The sequence below is a fragment of the Myotis nattereri genome (genome assembly GCF_964212035.1).
Source record: "Myotis nattereri genome assembly, chromosome: 1".
In the NCBI taxonomy this organism is placed as follows: Eukaryota; Metazoa; Chordata; class Mammalia; order Chiroptera; family Vespertilionidae; genus Myotis; species Myotis nattereri.
The window spans coordinates 86,670,257-86,684,204 of NC_138075.1; the positions used below are offsets into that span (position 1 = coordinate 86,670,257).

A 13,948-nucleotide genomic window follows, 5' to 3' on the forward strand; every position below is an offset into this window, starting at 1 on the left:
AAATTCAACTTTGAAATGATTGACTTGAATCGGGCTAGAATCTTAAAAACGATTACAATAAAGGAAAAGATACCAATATTTATATTAAAATGTATTCAGTGTTCAGAGTAACAGACAGGATTTTTTTTTGGTGATGGTTTTAGCTGTCAGGAGTGCAGCTGATTTTCACTTGGATGGATGAGGACTCTTTTTTCTGAAGATAATAATGAAAACTCAGGTATCTGTTGCAGAGTTTTCCTTAAGAATACAAGTAAATTGCATGTGACTTGATTTTAGCCTCTTTTCATAATCAGGACTATTAATTATACTCTGTTGTAGTTTTAAATTATCTCCTAGTAGGTATAAGTAAGAGAGGAAGATGGTCTTTGTGCCTCTACTCTCCTGGCCTTGGAGTAGAAATGAGGATCGCTGCTGGGTGGGTGGATATTGGTGAAGGGTGAGGCTCATATCCATGGAGAGGGTGAGACTGGTGACACCTCATGTGTGGGATGATTAGTTGATGTAGCCAATTAAGATCAGTTCATAAACCGATCTTGTACAAAGATTTTCTTTCCTTTTGAAAATGCTAACTGCCTAATGTGTTTGAAAGGAGTTGGGTGCAGGTGGGAAGGATTTTGGTGGCACGGATGCCTTGTCAGTTGTCCCAGGAAGCTTATTCTGCTTCCTCATTTCCTAATGGTGCTAAGCCTTAGGCCTATTTGGGGGCTGCTAAATGACATGGTTGAGGGAGGACCCCAGAGCTCTTGAACTGAAACTGATAGATTTGAAAGAAAAAAAGTTTTTTCTTTATAGGCTAGCAGGGGTGGGCAAACTTTTTGACTTGAGGGCCACAATGGGTTCTTAAACTGGACCAGAGGGCTGGAACAAAAGCATGGATGGAGTGTTTGTGTGAACTAATATAAATTCAAAGTAAATATCTACACTAATAAAAGAGAAAAATGGTAATTGGCGTACGACGCTACCCTTTTCATTGGCTAATCAGGGCTATATGCGAATTAACTGCCAACTAAGATTGGCAGTTAACTGCCAACAAAGATGGCGGCTAATTTGCATATGTAGGCACAATGCAGGGAGGCGAAAGGGAAAGCAGAAAGAAGCCCCCTGCCACTGACAGTGATCGGAAACCCAGGGGGGAGCTAAGAGCTGGGGGGCAGGGCAAAGGCGGCCCTGAGGCTGCCTTTGCCCTGCCCCCCAGCCATGATCAGAGAATCAGGTGCCTTTTCCGCCCTGGCCAGTGATAGCAGGAAGTAGGGGTGGAGCCAGCGATGGGAGCTGGGCACGGTCGAAGCTGGCAGTCCCGGGAGCTAGGGGTCCCTTGCCTGGGCCTAAAGCGGAGCCCACGATCGCGGGGCCGCTGCCGCTGCCACTGCAGGTCCCCGCTGCCCGGGCCGGATGCCTAGGCCAGAGGCGTTAGGCCTGGGCAGGGGCGGAGCCTGCAACCGCGGGGAGCTGGGGGTCCCCTGCCCAGGCCTGACACCTCTGCCGGAGGCCTCAGGCCTGGTCAAGGGGCCGATCCGGTGATTGGTGATCAGAGGGTGATGAGGGTCAACTCCTCTGGCTGAGGCGTCAGGCCTGGGCGGGGGGCGGAGCCGGGGATTGGGGGGATATGATGGTCCCCTTGCCCAGGCCTGAAGCCTGGGTCAGAGGCGTCAGGCTTGGGCAGGGGGTGGAGCAAGCGATCAGAGGGAGATGGGGGTCCCCTGCCCAGGCATGATTCCTGGGCCAGAGGCCTCAGGCCTGGGCGGGGGTCAGAGCCAGTGATCGGGGGGAGATGGGGGTCCCCTGTCCAAGCCTGACACCTCTGGCCGAGGCATCAGGCCTGGGCAAGGGGCAGAGCCAGCAATCGGAAGGGTCTGGGGGTCCCCTGCCCAGGCCTGATGCCTGGGCCAGAGGCAGCAGGCCTGGGCTGGGGGCAGAACCAGTGATGGGGGGAAATGAGGGTCCCCCTGCGTCAGGCCTAGGCAAGGGGCCGATCCTGCGATTGGAGGGTGATGGGGGTCAACGCCTGAGGGCTCCCAGTATGTGAGAGGGATCAGGCTGGGCTGAGGGACACCCCCCCCCCCCCCCCCACACACACCCAGTGCACGAATTTCGTGCACCGGGCCCCTAGTCATTACATAAAAGGGTACGGTCTTTTTTTTTTTTTTTTTAGTTTTATTCATTTCAAACGGGCCGGATCCGGCCCGCGGGCCGTAGTTTGCCCATGGCTGGGCTAGAGTCTAGCGCCCATGGTTGGCAAACGGCGACTTGCGAGCCACATGCGGCTGTTTGGCCCCTTGAGTGTGGCTCTTCCTAAGCCTTAGGAGTACCCTAATTAAGTTAATAACAATGTACCTACCTATATAGTTTAAGTTTAAAAAATTTGGCTCTCAAAAGAAATTTCAATCATTGTACTGTTGATATTTGGCTCTGTTGACTAATGAGTTTGCCGACCACTGGTCTAGACCAATGGACAAAAGTTATAAAAGCAGATTTGGCTAGCTTTCTACTTGATTCACAACAGATCCATTTTATTAAAAAAAATAGCAGCCCTTTATCCTTGGACATGTTATGGAATCTTGCTTGCAGTGGTGATTTCTTCCTGGGCTGGGCAGTTGACAGATGGATCTTGAGATTCCTTTATACTCCAAAATTGTGTGGTTCCCATAAAAGGGTTTTTCTTATTTGCAAAATGTACTTCACATGTTGATACAGCATTAGCAAAGGTTTTCTTTGCTAATGACATTAAAACTAGTAAACAGAGTGAAAGGTGATAAAATTTCACATGTTCAAACTGTAAATGCTCATCTCTTAAAAGCCAAAACCTCAGAGATAGCCTCAGGAGCATCCACCTGGCTTACCTATTTCTCTTGATCATGTTTGATGAGAATTTTTAAAAGATGATGATGATACATCTTCCTTGAGTGAAAAACAGCAAACTATTTAGAACTTTATAAAGAAAGCCCAAATTTATTTCAAATAGGTAGACAATGTTAATAGTTTTTAAAAAATATTTGTAATTCTTTTGGAACTTTTAAGCTTTAGATGGTGTTTTTAGGAAGTTTTTTTAAGTTTAGATTTTATAAAGTATAAAATAATTTTAATTGAGAAGAACTAAACCATATATGATTTGTAAATGATTAATTCAAGCATAACTTGAAAGTGTATCTATATTCACCCTCTTTTTAAAAAATTGATTTATTGTTTTTTTTAGAGAGAGAGGAGAAAGAGGGAGGGTGGGAAGGAGAAAAAAGGAGGAAGGGAGAGAGAGAAAGACAGAGAGAGAGAGAGAGAGAGAGAGAGAGAGAGAGAGAGAGAGAGATCAGTTTGTTGTTGCACGTATTTACGTATTCATTAGTTGATTCTTACATGTCCCCTGACCGGGGATCGAATCTGCAACCTTGGTGTATTAAGAATATGCTTTAACCAACTAAGCTACCCAGCCAGGGCGTCACCCATAGATTTCAATTAATATCCAAGATGTTGATTTGAAGCTCTGAGTATGTGGGAGAGGCATGCCAACTGTGATTTTCACCAGGAGTGATTTTTTGCTCCCAAGAGACATTTGACAATATCTAAAGACATTTCTGATTGTCATGACGGGAAAGGTGGGAGGACTACTGGCATTTGGAGGGTAAAAACCACAAATGCTGCTAAATACCCTGTAATGCACAGGGCAGATCCTCACAACGAAGAATGATCTGGCCTAAGATATCAATAGTGTCAAGGTTGAGAACTCCTGCTGTAGAGTGATATGGGCGGTTTTCTGATGGAATGTCCCCCCCCCCCCAATGGTATCTTTAGGTCTTTCCTTTAGGTCTGATCAGATTCTAACCTCCTGACTAGAGGGTTAAAGTTATGCTGATAACATTTTTTTTATCTGAGTGGAAGAAGAGATGAAATCTAAACATTCAATAGTTATATTTGACCTAGTTTCCCAGTTTAAGGTAAAGCGCCCTTGCCTTCAATTGTGTTTGGTATTTTCTAGTCCAGAGACCCTCCATTTCTCTCTCTAGAGAGGAAAACTCCCAGAAGGGGAACCTGGGCTTCTAGCAGCTTTGTACATGGACTTTCAGGCAATTATCCTATTTTTAGGCCTGCCTCACCCCACTTCCAGGGGCATTTGGGGTGCTCCATACTTAAACTGAGTTAGTCTGTAGTTTTCCCAACTGCCAGCTTTAGCTTTCTCAGATCTGCTAAATCAGTTATTTCTTGCCCATTTGTATTTGTATTTTGGTTTCCCAAATTCTCTTGCCGTTATTATCTCTCTTACTCTGTGTTTTTTATTTATAATTTTTAGTGATATTTATGTGGGATTTTGAGAGGGAGCAGAGGCTAATGAGGGCATTTGATTTTCTATCTTCACCAGAAATATAAAATACATTTTGCTTCTCCAGTATGTTTTTGTAATAATGGTTGCTCCATTTGCCTGCTAATACCAGGAAATGGCTTTTCTTTTAATTGTTAAGGGAATGGATTTATTGGGAATCTTGTTTTTTGTGAGATAAGGCCCAGATTGAGTGTTACCTCCAAGGTTTCCATTGTTACTAAAAACAAAACAAAATAAAACATTTCCCAGTATTGCTTTTAACCTCTCTGTATTTTTTTTCTTTAACTATTTCATAGCCACTTATTTAAAAGTAGCATACAATTGTCTACCAGCTTATCCATATTGGCCTTATTTCCTCACTAATTGAATCATTCATGTATTCACACTCTCACTCATTCCCTGACTCATTAACATATTCAGTACATGTTAATCCATGCTATGCATAAGGGTCTGTGTGAGACTTATAGGATATGAATTTGTCACATAATTCCTGCTTTTAAATAGTTTGCAATCTTTTTTGAACCTTTTGGAAGTAAATTAAATTGCATGACATATATCCATGATAATGTGACATACATATCATAATCTGCATATCTATAGTTAATCCTCACCCAAGGATATTTGTTCCGCTGAAACCGGTTTGGCTCGGTGGATGGAGCGTCGGCCTGCGGACTGAAGGGTCCCAGGTTCAATTCTGGTCAAGGGCACGTACCTGGGTTGCGGGCACATCCCCAGTGGGGGATGTGCAGGAGGCAGCTGATCGATGTTTCTCTCCCATCGATGTTTCTGGCTCTCTATCTCTCTCTCTTCCTCTCTGTAAAAAATCAATAAAATATATTTAAAAAAAAAAGATATTTGTTCCATTGATTTTTAGAGAAAGTGGGAAGGATGGAGGGAGGGAGAGAGAAAGAGAGAGGGGGGGGGAAAGAGGGAGGGAGAGAGAGAGAGAGAGAGAGAGAGGGAGAGAGAGAGAGAGAGAGAGAGAGAGAGAGAGATGCTATAGCCAAAGGAAAATTACTGCTTACTTCCCTTTGTGGCTGTATTGAATCCTTAGGCGGTGAAGCTAAAAACTCATTGCTAAAGACCACAAAAGAGCTTCTAGTGGTCATGCTCTTCAAGTCACCAGGAAATCATTTCTCTAAAATGAATCAGCATATGCCAATGTGTCCATATGCACAGTAGATCTTCAGTGATACATGGCAGGGATGAAGGTGTCAGCAACCTGCCTTGGTCTAGTCTTATATTTCTTAAGAAATACAAATGTCTTTGGTTAAAGGAAAAAGATGGTAGGAAGGGCTGAGGGTAGGTGTAGACAATGCACTTTTGTGTATCTTAATCTTACACTTGGAGGTTTTCATTGTAATCAAGGCAATCAATCCTACACTTGCCATTCTGTATACATTGTCTCTAGATTTCTACTGTGAAGGCTATCCAGGTCCTTATGAGTGAACTGCTTTGAATTGTCTGTCTGTCTTTTTAATAGCTTGTCCTGATCACCCAAAGCTAATATATAAGAACTAAAGGCCCAGTGCACGAAAACTCGTGCACTGGGGGAGGGGGGGGGTCCCTCATCCAGGAGCCCTCAGGAGATGTTCCACTGATGGCTTAGGCCGGCTCCCCACAGTCTGGCCTCCCTCTGTGGGAGGCGACCAGGTCAGCTGATCAGGGGACACTGCCACCCTCATCGCCCCTCTGCTGCTTGCTGGTCGCTGCCACCTCTGTCCTCCCCCCCGCCCCCCCTCACCGTCCCCTTCCCCTGGCCACTGGCATGTGCCTTGGCTGGCCTGGCGCCTCCTGCTTGCTGGCCTCGTCCCCCGCTGACTGGTTGTTCCACCATTCGGTCGATTTGCATATTACGCTTTCATTATGCAGGATAGTATTGAACATGTGAGGGATAGTCATAGGGACTAAAGCAAAAGTTTTTAGGACAAGCCATTCTTAATAAATCTATGGGATAGGGGAACCTCACAATTATTGAACCGCAAATTTCTCCATTGCTTTCTACTCCAACTTATCCCCAAAATAATAACTCAGAGTGAAGGTCCCTGCCAGAATGCTTTCTATTGAATTCACCACAGCTTTTAGCACAATGTCTCCATGAGAGAAGAAGCACCTCAAGCATTTCTTCACTGACTGATGGATGAATCCAAGCTGCAAGGAACATTGTTGGATTTCTAGGTCTCCATGGAAGAAGGATGAGCCCAATGTAGAGACCTAAATTGACAGGTCTATGCAGAACATCAAAGGGAAAACCTAGACATTGAGCACCAACAATGCCAGTGTCAGAAATTAGTCAGAGATTTGGGTAGCCAATATCTAGAAGACTAGATGAAGGGTCCCGGTCTGAAACTAAGAAAATCTTGAAAGGGGCCCTTGTGAGGAAGCAGTTGTTTAGAATTTCGTCCCAATACGCCAAGATTGTGGGTTTGATCTCTGATTAGGGCACACACAAGAAGCAACCAATGTATGCCTAAATAAGTGGAACAACAAATTGATCTCTCTCTCTCTCTCTCTCTCTCTCTCTCTCTCTCTCTCTCCCTCTCCCTCCCTCCCTCCCTCCCCCCCTTCTTCTTTCTCTCAAATCAATAAATTTAAAAAAGGAAAATATTGAAAGGGTCATAAGCTTATCAAAAGCAGAATGAGAGAAACAGATTTAAAATTAAAAGTTAGTCCTAACCAGTTTGGCTCAGTGGATAGAGCATCGGCCTGCGGACTCAAGGGTCCCAGGTTCGGTTCCTGTCAAGGGCATGGACCTTGGTTGCGGGCACATCCCCAGTGGGGAGTGTGCAGGAGGCAGCTGATCGGTGTTTCTCTCTCATTAATGTTTCTAACTCTCTATCCCTCTCCCTTCCTCTCTGTAAAAATTCAATAAAATATATTAAAAAAATAAAATTAAATTAAAAGGTAAATTAAAATGGGAAAATAGTCATGACTTGCAGTCTTTTCTCCTTTTAATGCTGGTAGATTGAGGTTGGGTGGCCTGGGCACTGCCGAAGTCAAAGAGCCAGGAGGCAGGGTAGGAAAGGCTTCTTGCTTTTGGCTATGTGAGGCCTGGAATCCACACTCCTTTTATATACAAAGAATACCTGGAGTTTTCTAGAGCAGTGTTCCCCAAAGTGTCTCAGGGAGCACTAGTTCTGTTACTGCAGAAAAATATTTGGAAAATGTTGGATTAAACAAAATTAAAAATTTCTTCCTGAAGACTCCTAGGAGGCAATGTGCGTTGTGTATAAGGACGTCATAGGACCAGCATGATGTGGGCCACATTTTGGGAAATGATGCTCTGGCTGCTATCTATGCTCATGTAGAATCTCCGTATCTTCTGCTATGAGCATTTTGTTCTGCTGGCTGACACAGATCACCTTGTGAAGTTTTTCAGCTGAATGAATACACTGATATATTTTATCAATATTCTCTAGGCATAGTTCATTAAGGTGACACAAAGCGATGAGAAAAAATGTGAAGTTCTTTCACTTTATAGACAAGTTACAAGGAGAGAGTGACCACAGTGAAATTTTTGGCCTGTTCAGATCTCTGTTGAGTTTTTCCCTAGGGAGCAAATGATCTCAAATAGTTTACCAGACCAATCCATGCACTGAGTTAAACTCATCTTTGTTCAGATAACTAAAATTGGATGTATGTTTAGTTTGTAGCAGAAGTAAATACTTTTTATTTTTAAACACCTTAGCACAGTTCAGTTTTAAATAGAATTGATCCAATTACAATCTAAGAATGAGATTTTGGAAATTTTTATCTTTAAATATTTCATGGACAGAAATAAGTGGTGATAAGAGACAACAAGAAGGGATTGAAGATGAATTCTTTGAGAGTTATAATGCAATATACAGGCGAGAAAGACCCTCTTTAGCTATTGGATGTCATCCTGCATGTGATGCCTATGCATTTCCCAAGGTTATTAGTGTAGTGATTTCTGTGTGAACTGTGTGTACCCCACTGTGTGTACCCCAGTGCCTTAACTAAACAAATGCTCAGTAGATATTTAAGAATTGCCTTTGTTATTTTAAGACTTTTGATTACTTTTTGAGTAATAAAAATCAGTGTTTTTTTAATTCAAGTGACTGCTTCATATTCTGAACCCAAGATGCTATTTTAAAATGTTCTTTCCTCATGAAGATAGATAGTTTAAATGTTCTTCCCTCATAAAGATATTTTCTTGTCTGCGTCCCTTGAGATCCTGAGAGAGACTCATACTAGGCATTAGCCCAGTGGTTCTCAACCTTGGCTGCACATTAGAATCACCTGGGAATCTTTTTAAACTCCTGACTTCTGGGCCTCATCCTCTGGAAATTCTCTTTCTTTGTTACTAATGTTGTGGCCCCACCCCATAACAAAGAAACAGAATTTCCGGAGGATGAGGCCCAAAAATCAGAATTTTAAAAAGATTCCCAGGTGATTCTAATGTGGAGCCAAGGTTGAGAACCACTGCATTAACCCCTTGCCAGCCACAGTCCATGAGCAGGCCAGTTGGTACAGGGGGTAGGCAGGAGAAACTCTCACTGCATCCCTGGAGTCCCTGAAAGGACTGTATATGTGGCTCCAGCTTCTTCACAGCCACGGCCTGTCAGCCTGCCAGCAGTTCTGAGGGTCCAGGGTCCCAGTGGGAGACACTCCCATGTGTGTGCTGGGGATCTTGAAAGGGCTCTGAACCCGTCCCCTTACACCCTCAGTCAGCCAGCAGTTCTGCTGGCACAGAGACCAAGCGGCAGACTCTCTTATCTGTACCCCTGAAGATCCCAAAAGGGCTCTAGCTCCTCTAGTCGCAGTCAGGGACCAGTCCAGCCTGCTCAGGCACCTGGCAGGAGACATGCTTATCCATGGCTCCAGGGCCAGGTGGCAGACTTCAATCTTGGTTGTGGAGCCTGAAATAGCCATGTTCCAGGGCCAGACCTTCCCACCCTGAACCCATCCAGTGATGAGGGTCCCAGGGTCCTGGTGGGAGCTACACCTGCTGCACACCTGGTAATAGGCCCACTGTCTGAGGACACAACTGTAGACCCTGAAGTGGATACTTGTTCCAGTATCACTTTACTGAACAAGGTACTTGAGGCAACCTTATCCACGTAGTGACATCCACATGAGGCCCTGGTAACAAGACTGCCAACCACGGATCTCACTGCATCCCCTGCCGCAGTCTCATAATCAACTCCAATCCAGCACAACCATGATTCTGGAGGTCATCCTATCAACCAAGGAATAGAGAGGAGGTTTTTACTTGAAATGACTGGAGGAGGTGTTTGCTCCTGCAAATGCACAGAGAAAAGTGCAAGGCTACATGGATCATGAAGAATCAGGCAAATGTGACAACACTAAGGAAACTAATATAGCTCCAGGAACCAGTCTCATAGAAGTAGAGATCTATAATTTGCCTGACAAAGAATTCAAAATAATCTTCGTAAAGACAGTGAATGAAATGCAAGCAAACACAGACAACTAAACAAAATCAGGAAAACAAGGCATGAACAAAATGTGTTTAATAAAGAAATAGAAATCAGAAGAACCAATCAGAAATATGCCTTAAAGGCAAAACTGTCCTTCAGAAATAAAGGGGAGATAAAGATATTCCCAGACAAACAAAAGCTAAGGTAGTTCATTACCACTAGTCCTGCCTTACAAGAAATTCCAGAAAGTCCTTCAAGTTCAAATGAAAGAACACTAACTGCATGAAAACAAAACTCACTGGTAAAGGTAAATATACAGCCAAATTTAGACTCCTAATAATGTGATGGTGGTGTGTAAATCACTTTTATTTTTAGTATAAAAGCTGAAAGAATAATATTAAAAATAACTATAGCTACAATAATTTGATAATGGATGCACAATATAAAAAAGATAAAGTGTGACATCAATAGCATAAAATGTGGCGAGAAGAGGAAAGCGTGGAGTTTTTTAAAATGAGGTTGAGATTAAGTTATTATCAGCTTAAAATAGACTTCTGAACCTTGTAAACATCTATAAAATGTTTTATTAAGCCTCATAGTAACCACAATAAAAAACTTTTAGTTTTTTGACTTTTAGTTTAGTTACACTGAAAATATAAATCATGAAGAAAGACAATAAGAGCCCTAACGGGTTTGGCTCAGTGGATAGAGCGTCAGCCTGCGGACTGAAGGGTCCCAGGATTGATTCTGGTCAAGGGCATGTACCTTGGTTGTGGGCACATCCCTAGTTGGAGGAGGCAGGAGGCAGCTGATTGATGTTTCTCTCTCACCAATGTTTCTAACTCTCTATTCCTCTCCCTTCCTATCTGTAAAAAAAAGAAAAAATCAAATATATATTTTTTAAAAAGAAAGACAATAAGAGAGGAAGAAAGCAACAAAGGAACTAAAATAACAGTCAAAAAACAACAAAATAGCAATAGCAAGTCCTTACATACCAGTAATTACTTTAAACATAAATAGATTAAATTCTCTGATCAAAAGATGCAAAGTAGCTAACTGGATTAAAAACACAAGATCTAACAATATGCTGCACGTAAGAGGCCCATTTTAGCTTTAAGGACACATATAGATGGAAAGTGAAGGGATGAAAAAAGATACTCCATGCAAATGGTAACCAAAAGAGAGCAGGAGTAATATATTCCTCTTCCTTATAAATCTGTCTTCTTTTAAATTTTCATGTTATTTCACACATTTTGGTGGAAGCAGAGAAAAAAATCATATTCTCTCAGCTGTTTGTGTTTTATATTATGTTAAAAAATGAAATAAAACAAAACTCTCTCCTTATAAACTCTAGCTTAATTAAAGGTCATTCAGAATGCACTTACTCTAAAAACTGAGTCAGCTGTACATGAATGCAATATTCTGGATTGTTCATTTTCAGGCACAGGAAGTAACATTTCTTGTTGAGGAAACTCATTCAAAGGTCCTTCCAAATTAATGTTTGAATCAGACAGGACTGTTAACAATGATGATGGATCAGGGCAAAGGGCACAATGGCTAGAAGCTCTGAAAGCAGAATTTGTCTGAGATTCATTGTATTTGGCTGCAATGACTAAGTAAGACCAAAATAGTTGTGTCATATGATTGTGAAGCATTAATTGAAAAATTATAAATGGGTGGCTTTTAGAGCCTGTTGGAGAAGGACCAATTGTGTCTGAGTGTCACATCAATTACAACTATTGCTAATAAAGCAAGATATAAAAAGTAAAAAGCTTTCAAAGATCTGACTGACTTTTGGATGACAGCCACTCTTGGATAATGTTCATATGCTTGGATGATGACCACAGCTTGGTTAGTGGTAAGTGATAAGACCAAATGTCTAGGGAGTTTCAACTTAGGCTTTCGTACTCTATGGCAGAGGGGAGAGTGTATGGACTGGCCTGTTATAGTGGTCAGCATCTTTTGTCCTTTATACTTCTGTGACTTAAAGGGGCCCCTAAATTTTTTTAAATCGGTTTTTCCATCTTTGCTGAAAGGAAAATCTGGCAAAACATTTTGTAATATTTAATCTAATTTTTTAAAGGTTTATTTTAAAGGCTTTTATGTCATTAGCTCTGACTCAGCAGTTTCTATTATTGCTGTTTATTTCATTAAACAAGATAATAAATAATTTATTGAAAAAAAGACAAAAATTCAATGAAGATGAAGATGAAGTTATGTTAAGATGATTTATGCCTTATGCTTTTATTGTCTGCCAGCATACACAGAACAAAATATTTATGGGCTTGTACTATCTATCTACTTTTCACTAGAAAAAATGTATTTTATTTTTCTTTGAAGGTTCATGATATTTAACTTTCATTCTAGGAATTATTTTTTGAAACACCAATTCATGTCAGAACAAGTCATACTTTATCAGACACTTGCCTTCAACTTAGATGGCTGACTAGGCAGAAGTGCTTGAACAGTATTTAATAAACTTGACGGATTTTAGGCAAAATTGTTGTGAAATATTTGAAACAAATAGATTCTACCTTGCTGAAATTATTTCTTTAAAAAGCAGACATAATACCAGACCTTCAATTATTTTTTCTGTAATAAACAATATTCAGAGGGAGGATCTCTGATCACATCAGACCTTTGATAGTTAAGAGCCTTTGCTTTCTCCCATGAGTATTTGCAATCTCATATCAGAATCTACTAAAGAAAATCCCTTTTACATGTCTGGGATGTTGGGGTGACTAGGAAATAATAGTGAGTAGGAAATAATGCTTTTGAAAATCCTGGTCTTTATGAGAGTGTATCCCCCATAAAATGCCTGCTGTTTATGTGAGAACAGCAGTGTGCGAGTTATTTGATGTGTTCTCATGTTGCAGCATCAAAAGCAAAATCGGCTGTAAGGTTAGTTGAAAGATTTGGCTTAAGTTCATGATTTGTTTCAGCCTGACTTAGTTGTCTTCAAAAAAGAAGTTATTCAATCCAGAGTATATCTATTTGTGGGATAAATAATGAAATAGCCTGACCTTCAACTTGATCACTTAATCACCTCTGGCTTTCTTAATGAGATCAGATTTAGTTCATAGAAAGCAGTTCTTTCTTAAAGGGATTATTTGAGTGAAACAAACATTGAATTAAGTCACAGTGAACATTTTATATTAAAAAATGTGTTTTAGGAAGATTGTAGGTACATTTTTGAACTTAACATTTTACCCAAGTGTACCCACTCAGTTTTCTGCAATACTTTACCAAAACAAATAAAAATAATCATTTTCATTAAGTTTGAGAACTAATGTACCTTATGCTCCTTTTTCTTATTTTGAGATATTCAGTGTACCTGAGAGTATTAAAGCCCCGTCCTGAAATTAAGAAGCTCTTTCATTTTTTAATATAGTCAATTTTAATTTTTGTTTGTACACAAAATATTAAGAATCAAGTAGCTCTGAAGTTTAGAAACCAGCAGCCCCCACACCCTCTTCTGTTACATTTCCTATTCTTTAGAGGCAACTAAATTTCATCTTTTAGGTGATTCTTTTGGTAACTACCTTCATTTTGAAACAATACAATATATGCTTCTACCTTCAACTCACAGATCATTTTTTTCTTAATATGATCAAACTCAGGGGCTACTTCCTCAGTATTTTTTCTCTTATCTTTATTTATTGACTTCTCATTATGAAAGATGAGTATTTAGCTTGTTCCCCCACCACATTTCTCTCTCACACACGGTTGCAAGTGTACATGTGCGCGCGCGCGCGCACACACACACACACACACACACACACAATCCCCTTCCCCCAAATCCTCCTGTAAAATCTCTCTCACACTATCCCTCACAAGGGTCCATTGTGTACACATGTGCACATACACACAATCCCTCACCCCATTCTTCCTGTAAAAGTATGTGAGATTTGGATTATATCAACATTTATCATTTATTATTAAGAATAAGTAACTGCAATTTTAGCAAAATCACATTTTTTTTTCTGTTCTATTTTTGTAAAACTTTGTATTTTTTCCTGGAGCTTATAATTATTATTTGCTCAGTTTTCTATGTATTTATCTCTAACTTAACTCCCTAATTCTCCACCAGTTGAATAAAACACTTCTAGGTAGATATATTTATTCACATCAGGTTTTCTCTCTCAAAGTTGTCTGACACAGTTTTTATGAGAGCCTTGTGACCTGTTCCAATTTGGACTGAATGCTCTCCTTACTTGGTACAGTTTCCAACCGGAATTTT

At 41.1% G+C, this 13,948-nt stretch overlaps 1 protein-coding gene across 1 annotated transcript in view; it reads left to right on the top strand.

Moving 5' to 3' along the window:
• Positions 1 to 13,948, top strand: part of AKAP6 (A-kinase anchoring protein 6) — a 509,747-nt gene that overhangs the window by 100,828 nt on the left and 394,971 nt on the right. The window lies entirely within an intron of this gene.